The following is an 11015-nucleotide window of genomic DNA, read 5'->3' on the forward strand; positions in this document are numbered from 1 at the left end:
TGTACATAGTAAATTATTTTAGGTGGGTTTCACCGATTCCTGTGTGTAGACACCCAAGAACAGCTCTTGAATTAACATCATGACTGAGAGGACCTCTTTGACCACTCCTGTGTTCACTGGAGGTCTTGACAACATTCTTTCTACCACACGCTGCACAGGTAACTGAGAACACTGAGGCTAACCCATATTTTTTTTCTTCTGTTATGTTCCACAGTGACAAATTGGCTGAAAGTGACAATATTGATACTCAAGAAAATTTGACACTTAGTTCTGGCAGTTTGTCTTCTCCATTGAAATAAATGAGCAAAGGTAAATTTTTTGCAAAATTAACAAAATTTTATAAAAGCTGTAAATGCTACTTGTGGTTCGTGGAAAATTTACAACTGCTTGTTTGTTCCAAATTTGCCAAAAAACATTTTTTGTTACCATCAATAGAAATACAATAGTGTGACACTTGGTATAGGGTAAGAACTTGCCAAAAAAATTATTTCTTATGAAAAGTTTTGTAATGTTTTGAAGATGTACATGTTTAATCAACCACATAACTGTTGCTTGGAAACCTGTTCATTTTATAGCCTCAAAGTTATGTGTACATGTACTTGCCATAAAACTGAGAATTCATTTTGATTTTTCTTTAGTTTTGATTTTCTTTGAGCAGATAAAAATTGTTTCTTCTTACCTGCTTTACAGTGCTGACAACATTTCAATGAACTCAAAACATGCAAGTCCATAATTCTACTTCCATGTGGAGTGCAATTTTCCTTCTTTGTTTCTTTCAGATTAAAATCAATATATGTACATGATAATGGTAATTTTACAATTAGGTTGTAACTGTAACCAAACATTTGTTGGAATTTTAAAATGAAATGTCAACATGTTTTGGTGTAATCATATTGACGAAACAACTTGCTATGAACTATTTGTGGTATAATACAAAAATTCTATTGGAAAATTCATTACTTGATAAGGGAATTCCGCATTAAATTGCATGCAAAAACCGATATCAAGTACAATCTAAGGCGGAATTCACGAGTGAAGTAGTGGATTTTCGCAATTCCACGCTAAATACCTCGCTTCATTAACCAATCATAATGCGAGATTTTATTCAATGATGCGATTCAAATTGAGAACAATTTTTAGAGCAAAGAAAGACTTAAAAGAAGCACTTTTCTCAAAACTTTTAGGTGAATTGCTTGGTGCCACGCATAGTGAAAACAAAATTTAAACTACACCTCACTTAAACGGGTTTCTCTTTTTTTCGGTGGCGACCAATCTTCTACCATTCCTTTAGAATCTAATTTCCTCTTTGCCCTCCACTCGTTTGTTCCACAAGTCCTGTCATCCACGTTTCCACTTCGAGTGGGTTTCTTGTGTGAAAATCGACCCCTTTCGTCACTCATTGGTGGTTGTTTTTCCCGTGTCAGTTGCACCTCTGCAGACACTCCAGCTGTTTTCAGTGTATCATCACCCGTGGAGCTCAAATCGAAGCCTCCAACCATAAAAAGTACGGTGGCTTCAAAGGGACATACACTTTCCTCTCTCTTTTTTTTCACTTGCGACTTAGCTGCTACTTTCTTGCGACTTAGCTGCGACTTTCTTGCTACTTTCTTGCGACTTCGCTGCGACTTTCTTGCTTCTTGCGACTTAGCTGCGACTTTCTTGCTACTTTCTTGCGACTTAGCTGCGACTTTCTTGCTACTTTCTTGCGACTTAGCTGCGACTTTCTTGCTACTTTCTTGCGACTTATCTGCGACTTGCTACCTTCTTGCGATTTAGCTGCGACTTAGCTGCTACTTTCCTGCTACTTTCTTGCGACTTATCTGCGACTTGCTACTTTCTTGCGACTTAGCTGCGACTTTCTTGCTCCTTTCTTGCGACTTAGCTGCGACTTTCTTGCTACTTTCTTGCGACTTAGCTGCGACTTTCTTGCTACTTTCTTGCGATATAGCTGCGACTTTCTTGCTACTTTCTTGCGACTTAGCTGCGACTTTCTTGCTACTTTCTTGCGACTTAGCTGCGACTTTCTTGCGACTTAGCTGCGACTTGCTTGCTACTTTCTTGCGACTTAGCTGCGACTTTCTTGCTACTTTCTTGCGACTTAGCTGCCTGGTGCATCAGCCGGCCAGGTTGTTTTATTTGAAAACAACGTAGACTCCTATAAACAATAGGTAGTCTGTTTTGCCTTGGCTTTACAGTATAGCTATGAAGTTTTTCGCCGTTTTCTTTTTCATTTCGGTGTGCTCTACATCGATGGCAGTGCTTCCATCTTACTCTCCGGCAATAAGGAACAATGGAGTAATACGCGACGAGATAATCAAGGACTACTTCAATCTTGGGCTTACTGCACCTGAAATTGCATTATTTCTCGTAAGTGTACATGGTATCGGGATCTCGTTAAGACAATTGAAAAGAATACTTAGACGGTTGGGATGTACAAGACGTCGGCGTCGAAGTAATTTGAATGAGGTGGTAGAAGCAGTCGAGGAGGAACTGAAGGGGAGTGGAAGCCTTCTCGGATATCGAGCAATGCATCAGAGACTCATCAATCAGTGCTCAACTCAATATATCATGTACGGCAAACAAATAAGATCTTGAGTTTATATGGAATTTCTCTGCAAGTGTCCAACTTAATATATCAAGCAGTAAATAAGTAAGATCTTGAGTTTAATACAAGAAGAGAAATTCCATATGTATACAAGCAACATTTGCCGTATATCATGTTCAACATGTACATGCCATATATCAGGCCCAACGTTTGCCCTACATCAAGTTCATCTACTTTGGAATGTTACATAAATTAGTGGGCAAAGGACTACATGCTTGTCCAATTTGGAAGCAATTAAATTAAAAAAAAAAAACTTTTTTTCTCTCATCCAATTATTTCCAAATCAGTTACCTTGGATTCAAGGAATGATAAATAGCTAGCAATATAAAAATTATTTTGTATGCAATGAAATTAACTTCACTAAACTCGTTTGGGAGTAAAATTTCTTTCAAATTATAAACGCAAAACCGAGGTTAGTCTGGCTAGTTTTAATACTTACAAAAAAAATTTAATTGGCAGCCATTTATGAAAAGGGTCAAAACTATTCCCAGTGAAGCACAAATAACCGTCCCATCTTGAAGTTAAATGATTAAAGGTTTCTCGAATGTAAACCAAACGTAACAAGAAGGTAAGGAAAGTGTAAAAAGACAATCTGAGATATCAAATTTAAGTGCGCCACAATCTCGAGTCCAGTACAGGAAACGGTTCGTAATAAATTCTTACCCTTTCGTCTTTAAACTGTTGGCAAACGCCATCTTTAATCCCACGTTTTTCTTTTAAAAAAATGAAAATCTAAAGAGAATGAAGCCAAATATAAGTTTTTGTACCTTCAGCATTTCTAATTTGAACGAATGACAGGAGAAAGTGTCAAAATACCTGGTTCGGACCTCCGGAACTAGCTGTTCTGCTAGAGAATCCATGTTGTTTATCGGCAATGCAACCTAGCCTGCGTCCCACTCGGCCCAGCTAGGTAGCCAGGCAGCTAAGTGGCAAGAAAGTAGCAAGAAAGTCGCAGCTAAGTCGCAAGAAAGTAGCAAGTCGCAGATAAGTCGCAAGAAAGTAGCAGGAAAGTAGCAGCTAAGTCGCAGCTAAGTCGCAAGAAAGTAGCAAGTCGCAGATAAGTCGCAAGAAAGTAGCCAGCAAGTCGCAGGTAAGTCGCAAGAAAGTAGCAAGAAAGTCGCAGCTAAGTCGCAAGAAAGGAGCAAGAAAGTCGCAGCTAAGTCGCAAGAAAGTAGCAAGTCGCAGATAAGTCGCAAGAAAGTAGCAGGAAAGTAGCAGCTAAGTCGCAGCTAAATCGCAAGAAAGTAGCAAGTCGCAGATAAGTCGCAAGAAAGTAGCAAGAAAGTCGCAGCTAAGTCGCAAGAAAGTAGCAAGAAAGTCGCAGCTAAGTCGCAAGAAAGTAGCAAGAAAGTCGCAGCTAAGTCGCAAGAAAGTAGCAAGAAAGTCGCAGCTAAGTCGCAAGAAAGTAGCAAGAAAGTCGCAGCTAAGTCGCAAGAAAGTAGCAGCTAAGTCGCAAGTGAAAAAAAAAGAGAGAGGAAAGTGTATGTCCCTTTGAAGCCACCGTAAAAAAGTGCACCGTGACCACGCTGCGACTTCCTTCGCGTTCGATGACGACCGTCTATCCTCTCTAATATGGGCGCAATAAATGCTGCGAATTGACTCCTCAGTTTAACCACGTCAAGAGAGGACGAAAGAAGTGTATTTTCAAACACATTTTTAGGAGTTTGTAAGTGGGACACGACTCGCGATAAAAGTCTCGCCGCCATGTTTATTTTTGTTTTTCTTTTAATACTCGCGCGCTCGCGCCATTCGTACCCATGCTTCGCGCGTCGAAAAAACTATATAGAGCCACCTTAAACAAGGACTTGCTTTGTTAGTCAGTTGATTTGAAATTGGACTCGTTTGCGAGATGAAATTGAATATAAAATTCTATAGGTTAACTAGGTGATGACTGAGTTGAGGGTCTTAGTGGAGTTAACCGATAGGCGTAAAATGGCCAAAAATTTAGTCAATAGTCGTAAAAATTGAAAAATTTTAACCGTTAGCCGTAAATGGGGTCAAAAGAGGTAACCGTAAAAAAAAAATTGTTCACTAAATTTCTTAATTTTAAGGAAGGTGCTAAACTTACTTATGACCTGTTTCATTTCTTATTTTGCTGACTTTGACTCCGGACATGTCGTACATGTAGTTCATACGTTTATAGGCCAAGCTCGTTTCAAGGACCCCCTGTAGTCTCCCTTGACCTCACTTGGCCTGCGTTTTGTAGGACAAGTTGAAAGCTTTTTGTTTTAAGATCTCCAATTTCTTCACCCAGTGTGCATGTGAGTTGAACGATGTCGGTATTGAAAGCTGCTGTTAGTTTTTATCGAACGGGTGAGGAAAGGCCAAGCGAAAGATACAAGGCAAGACTCAAAGTCCAAGAAGAGCATCGGACACTTTCAGCGTTAAAGAAAAACGTTATTGACTTTCTTGGTCTTAACAAGCAAGCCAGGAAGTTCGGTCTTGGGCAATTTGACCAAAATCGCCCCGTCAAAATCAGCGGCAAGATAGAAAATTATTCTTTATCGACCCAGCAGCAGCTAGATCTGGAACTACCCCTGTTGCTTGACTCAGATAGTGAAAGCGAGCTGAACAGTAAGTACTCTTAAAGTTATGAATTTCGTACGTGACTACTAGGATGTCGCGTGGCAAGAGATTTTTGCGGGTCTTTTATCTTGCGGATTGCAGAAACTAAATTAGCTCCCCACATGTTTGGGGAGCTCATTCTTTCGATAGCGAAAGACTGGTTTTCTTACGGAGGATTAATATTTGTTATTTTCAGGAGATCGCTAGCTTGAAATACCTGAGTAAAGCAACTAGCAGAGATGTCACTGTTTGCAAAACGCTTACTGTTGATCATTAAGGCATGGGTCGCACTTGGCAAAGTTTGGTGTGAATGTGGTCACTTTGGTGTAAATTTCTGTCATCGGGGCACATTGCCTAATGCGACCCTAACTTTTCCAGTTCGCAAAAACTTTGAAAACCGGCCAAAACATCAAAGACGCCGTAGTGCTTGGGTGGGGCAGGTAGATTTCGGAAAACTCGGGCTAAACAATAGCTATCACAGCGGTAATTATCATCGCTTGTCAGTAAACAGCAAACGACTCGACTGATCGCGGAACTGACCAGGCATATGGCGCTCCAAGTAATCTTCGCTGACGTCGATTTCTCGCTCTCATCACAGCGGCAGTCAAAACAGTTAAACAGGCGTTAACCCATCTTTCATAGATCATACGAAAGACAAAAAAGTGCTCGTGATTTAACTGAATAAGAAGAATAAGCATCATCGTCATCGTTATTAACAATGCTTCAACGGGATGCATTTTTTTAACGTTTGTTTTCCTTTTTCATCTCGCTGCTCTCTCCCCATAGCACGTCGATAAACGTGTGTCTGGTTTATCAAAGTGTCATGACTGACATTTTTTTCACCTAGTGCGACCCTGATAGTTGAAACCAAAAGTTTGCTTTCCGGTTGCGGTTTCAAATTTTGTGGGGTTTTTTTGCCTGCAAAGTTGAAAACTTTGCCCAAGTGCGACCCATACCTTAAGTATTGAAAAGCCCCTTGGGAAATACTAATAAAGTAAAGTTTCCGGTAAACATTGTCAAATGGTAAGCTGCTGCAGACAGTCGTTCTCTACAGTCCTTCGCTATCGTAAAAAACACTGGACCCTGAAATTTTGTTTTTGTTTTTGTTTTTGTTTTTTGTTTTTTAATAACTGCGTAAAATAATATTAGAGGTGGTATGATTTATCAAATGTTAAATTTTTTCAAAAGAATAACTCATTTAAGCCTGAGATGACCATAACACCTTCATTTTGCTTTAAAGATTAAAAAAACACAGGTTTATTAATATTTGAGCTTTTGGAAACAAAGAAATTAATTTTTAACTTTTTTGTTAATCGTAACTGTAAAAAATTAACCGATAGCCGTAAAAGAGCCAAAATTTTAGCCGATAACCGTAAAAGCTAGCACCCCATTGAGACCCTCTGAGTTTGGGTCATCTTGTTGATGTATGGTCTTATAGCTATGGTTCCTGGTAAATTGAGCAGTGCACAAACTCTAGATCTGTTCCCAATTTGGCCATTACTACAATACTCTACAACTATACAACAGTAGGCACATCCAGTCATAGACTACCTTTTATTATAAAATCGTAATGGAGCTCCTTAAAGTGCTACTGCGACGAAATTTTTGCATTTTATTTTCCCAATTTTCTGGTGTTAACTTCACATTTAGACCCTAAACTATAAGAATAAGCGTAAGTTTCTCAAATTTGACAACGTTATTCCTTAAAAACAGCGCCGCGAAGACATTAAAAATTCTTCCGCCATTGCTCGAATAACACACTGGAGAGCCCGCGAAAATAACTACAGCGGTTTTAGTTGCGACGTCATCGACTCACTTCGACAACGTCGCGAAGGCATGCCTTTACAAGAAATACGCAAAAGAAAGCTGGGGAACAATTCTTTCGAATTTTATTCCTTTTTTCCTGCGGAACCAGAAAAACAACTCTCCTTCGGCATACCAAATTAGCCACGTTTGTTGAGTCGTTGACGTCACTTCCATTCTCGACCCAGTTTCTTCTTCTTCACGCGGAGTTCTGTAGTTCGAAGAATGGCGGCCGTTTAGATCGCGAATCTACAGGGAAAATAATATTACTTCTTGATGGAGTTTTGCCTTACCATTTGGCAAATTTGTTACTTAGGGTAAGTACTTTCAACCTCTTAGGAGAAAAGAAAAGGTGCATTTTTGGTCGCAGTAGCACTTTAAAGCAGAACAACTCACACAAAACTAATCCATGTTTATCTCCCATAATCCGTTGGTGTCCGCTTAATACAGATTGACTACATTGACGGAACGCCCTGTGAAAGAAAGACCAGAATTGCGAAATTTTTGAAAACTTGAAAGGCAGCACGGTTTTCTCTTTAGGTTAAGCTAAAAACTTTCGGAACGGACTGCCCTTCAACAGGAGCGCGAAATATCCTCACCACACCATCGTTTTATCCTTAGACACTTGCTGAAAGTTAGCCGCCTTGAACTGTAGATAAGTATGTTGGACAATCCTCAATAACAGTCTATGCAAGATTTCTAAAGAGCGGTTCATGGATGGATAATGGATGTCGAGGCTTTCGATGGCTTTGAAACGAACGCCGTTTTAATTAATATATGCTGTTGCTGTTGACATGTCCGAACGTTTTTAAATTTTCTGGATAACTCCATATAAATTCTATACCTCTCTTCTTATTTAACTGGCAATATTGATATAAAGCTGCAAGCGGCGGATACTTGGTTGCAATTCTCTATACTCCTGTATTGAAGTCGTCACTTCCACCATTCCCTCAGCTTCATTGGAAAGGAATGCATTCTCTACGAGGTTATCCACAGCCTGTGAAATTCTTTGACTGATCAATTCTGTTTCTCCATCGATTCCACCTTCTCCTTCACCCGTGTACGCGCTACGTAAATTTGTCGGCAGCTGGGAAATTAGCGGCAGGTCCCCTCTGATGCTTATGCCAAGTATGTTGAGGCCTGCCTCTATGACTCCCATGATTTAATCAAATAGGGTTTCGTCCGCCATTACCTGCGTCCTGCAACATATTTTAAAGAAACTTCTAATCAAGGCCATTCTGTTCGAGTGACGCATATATCATTTGACCCAAAGATTAAATGTAGGCTCCTCAAGACCCTCAGGGGCGTACTCGCATTAAGCCTAGAGTACATTGTCATCAAGGGCGTAACCAGGATGTTTCAAAGGGGAGTCACACCGTGTCAAACAGGGGTTACTCACCAGAATATATTTAAACACAATTGAATATCACGGCCGCAGAAACCGAATAAAGGCGATTACTCCTTGTCTACTATACCCTACACCTTAGGGTGGCTAGAATACCCATATTGTTATTGATATGGTGTTCTAACCTGCTTATCGCTTATTTGGATTTTTTTTTTGACGAATAAAAGATCTTTTTTTCTGTTTCAGTCAATGAGTTGCCAGTCCCTGTCACCCAAGTTGCGAAAAGATTTCTAGGATAGCCATAGAGAGAAGATTTACACAACAAATCATGACAACTGAGAAGACTTAACAGATTTTTTAACTAAAACAAACAGGATCGACCCTCACTGAAATGTAGTCTTATCCATATTGTCAACTGAAAGCATAAATCGCACTAAGATGTATATGAATTATATCGGTTTATGACGTAATTCGAAAATGTTCTCGCCTTACAAGTTGTAATTCTATAATTTATTATGGGAGGTTCGTTCATTCGGTAGATGCTTTCTTGGTAGGGAGATCAAGCAGTCACGATAGAAAAGCATAGAAAAACGTCTCATAAAGTACGAACCTACGAGGTTCGTCTAAATTGCGCTAAAAGTTCGACTTTGTCAATACCACGAGCTGTCCCAGATCTTCTCTTTCGCACAGCATGTCAACGAAGCTCCTGTAGAATTAATAGAAAACTCCAAACTAAGGTCTCCGAAATCATCACATGTGAAGACACTCATAATACTCAGGTACAAATTCCTCATTATCCAGACATATTAAAACTAGTCTCATTGATTACACAACACGAATTATTTCATTCATGCATTGTTCGCTGTTTGTTGGTACAAAAAATTTCGAAATATATCATTAATACACGGAAACGTTTGCAACTTTTGTGCCATTTAGAACAGCGAATTACCTCAGTTCAGTCATCCCAGTGACATATTCCTTGAAATTCGAAGTCATGCCAAATCACTGCGAGACGACACATGGCAGAATCCATTTCACGCATAGGATTTACAAGATCATAAAATAATTGCAACTGTTCATGGCACACTAACAATCATTGATTGTGAGTTTCAAGCGAGCGCAACATAGGTGAATCCATCTTGTTTCTTTTTTGCCAAGAATAAAGCTCACGATACCAGTGGATATGAATTGGGTTGTAAACGAGCTATGCGTACATGATGTTCTTCATACAAGCGTTCGTTTACATCACCAGAAATCGGGGACATTTCGATCCCGTTACGGTATATCGTATTACAGATAATTCAATACGGTGGAACTGAAGTGAACACGTAACTTTGTATTATCGTAAAACCCCACGAGAGAAAGGCCTGGTACCTTTCTATCCCAGAAAGCCACAGGAGACGTCAAAACAAGAAAAATGGCGGTCAAATTGTGCAGTTACTGGGACTTGTATCTTTCGTGTTCTTCCTTCCTAAAATTGGGGTATTTAAAAATGGCGTATTTGGCTTTTGAGCTCTGAGAAAATACGAAGAGTTTCCCGGCTCGAGCAAAATTTGTGGGCCAACCTATTCGACCGTTTAAGAGCGGTTTACTCGAGCAAACCTCTGCAGAATGCATATCGAACTACGCAGTTGCGAATCTTCTCAAGGTTGTTCCCACGACGAAAGAACTGTAACAACTAGTTGAGGCAGATTTTAATAGTTTGTATGGGAAAATGGAGTCAGAATTATGAGTTTACTCGTATACCTTGGGAAAAGGTAGGGTTGAATTTGAGTATTTCTTTTTCGTAGCGATGGACGCTTTAACCAATGCAGGCTGCATTTCCAAGTACGCAGCGAAAGAATATCCCATTCTTAGATAGCTATTTTGAAAATAAAATCTTTTCCCATACATTTTCTTATACTGTTTCGGCGCTATTTTGCTTGTAACACGAGAACCGCCTCCGCCATATTACAATATACCAATAAGAATGAAAATTACAAATGTACTTTTATTTACTCACTTTGCAGAGTTCAGTTTAAGCGAAATTTGTCCCTAAGCCATGACTCGAAGTAACAAAGACGAGCACAGGGGAGATACAGCGATTCGCAGATCGAGACCAAAGCCGTCTTCAGTAAAGGCGAGTTTATCACAGACGTTCGAGGTCTAACGAGAAACGAGTTGTAAACCGAATTGTAAACTAACAGCGCCATAGTTGTTTAGATGTCGGTTGTGAATAGTGAATAATAATTCCTCCTGCAATCCACAGTCTTTATACCAGGCGACCGATATGATCTTTTGATCTTATGTGAGTTTCAAGAAAACAGTAACCTTTCCGCAAACCAAGGAAATTCTCACGATTAACTTTTGTTCATTACGGCGAATCGAGAGTCTAGTTACAAGAAAAAGGTTGAAAAATACACTAGGATAGAAAAGCACTTGGAAGTCATTTTAGTGTTACGTCAAATGAACCAAATCCACCTCGCAGCTTCACGGCCGTTCCATGGAATCTCCTTCCAAATGGAAGGAGATTCCATTTGGACCTCAGTGCAATCAAGAATAGACACCAGGTTTATGTTTTAAATACTGGAGGCATGTAATAGAAGAGCTGCTCTTTTGAAGGCCATTGTATACATCTTGGTAGGAGTTCTTTTCTTAAGAATTTTTCCCAGGTTCTACAAATATTCGATACTGTAGCTATGGAAATTCTGAATCGTT

General features: G+C 39.6%; 1 pseudogene; it reads right to left on the reverse strand.

The window, feature by feature from the left end:
- Window positions 1–328: 328 nt before the first annotated feature.
- Window positions 329–4354, reverse strand: LOC148734994 (uncharacterized; annotated as a pseudogene).
- Window positions 4355–11015: the final 6661 nt, after the last annotated feature.

This window comes from Stylophora pistillata, chromosome 3 (genome assembly GCF_964205215.1).
Source record: "Stylophora pistillata chromosome 3, jaStyPist1.2, whole genome shotgun sequence".
In the NCBI taxonomy this organism is placed as follows: domain Eukaryota; kingdom Metazoa; phylum Cnidaria; class Anthozoa; order Scleractinia; family Pocilloporidae; genus Stylophora; species Stylophora pistillata.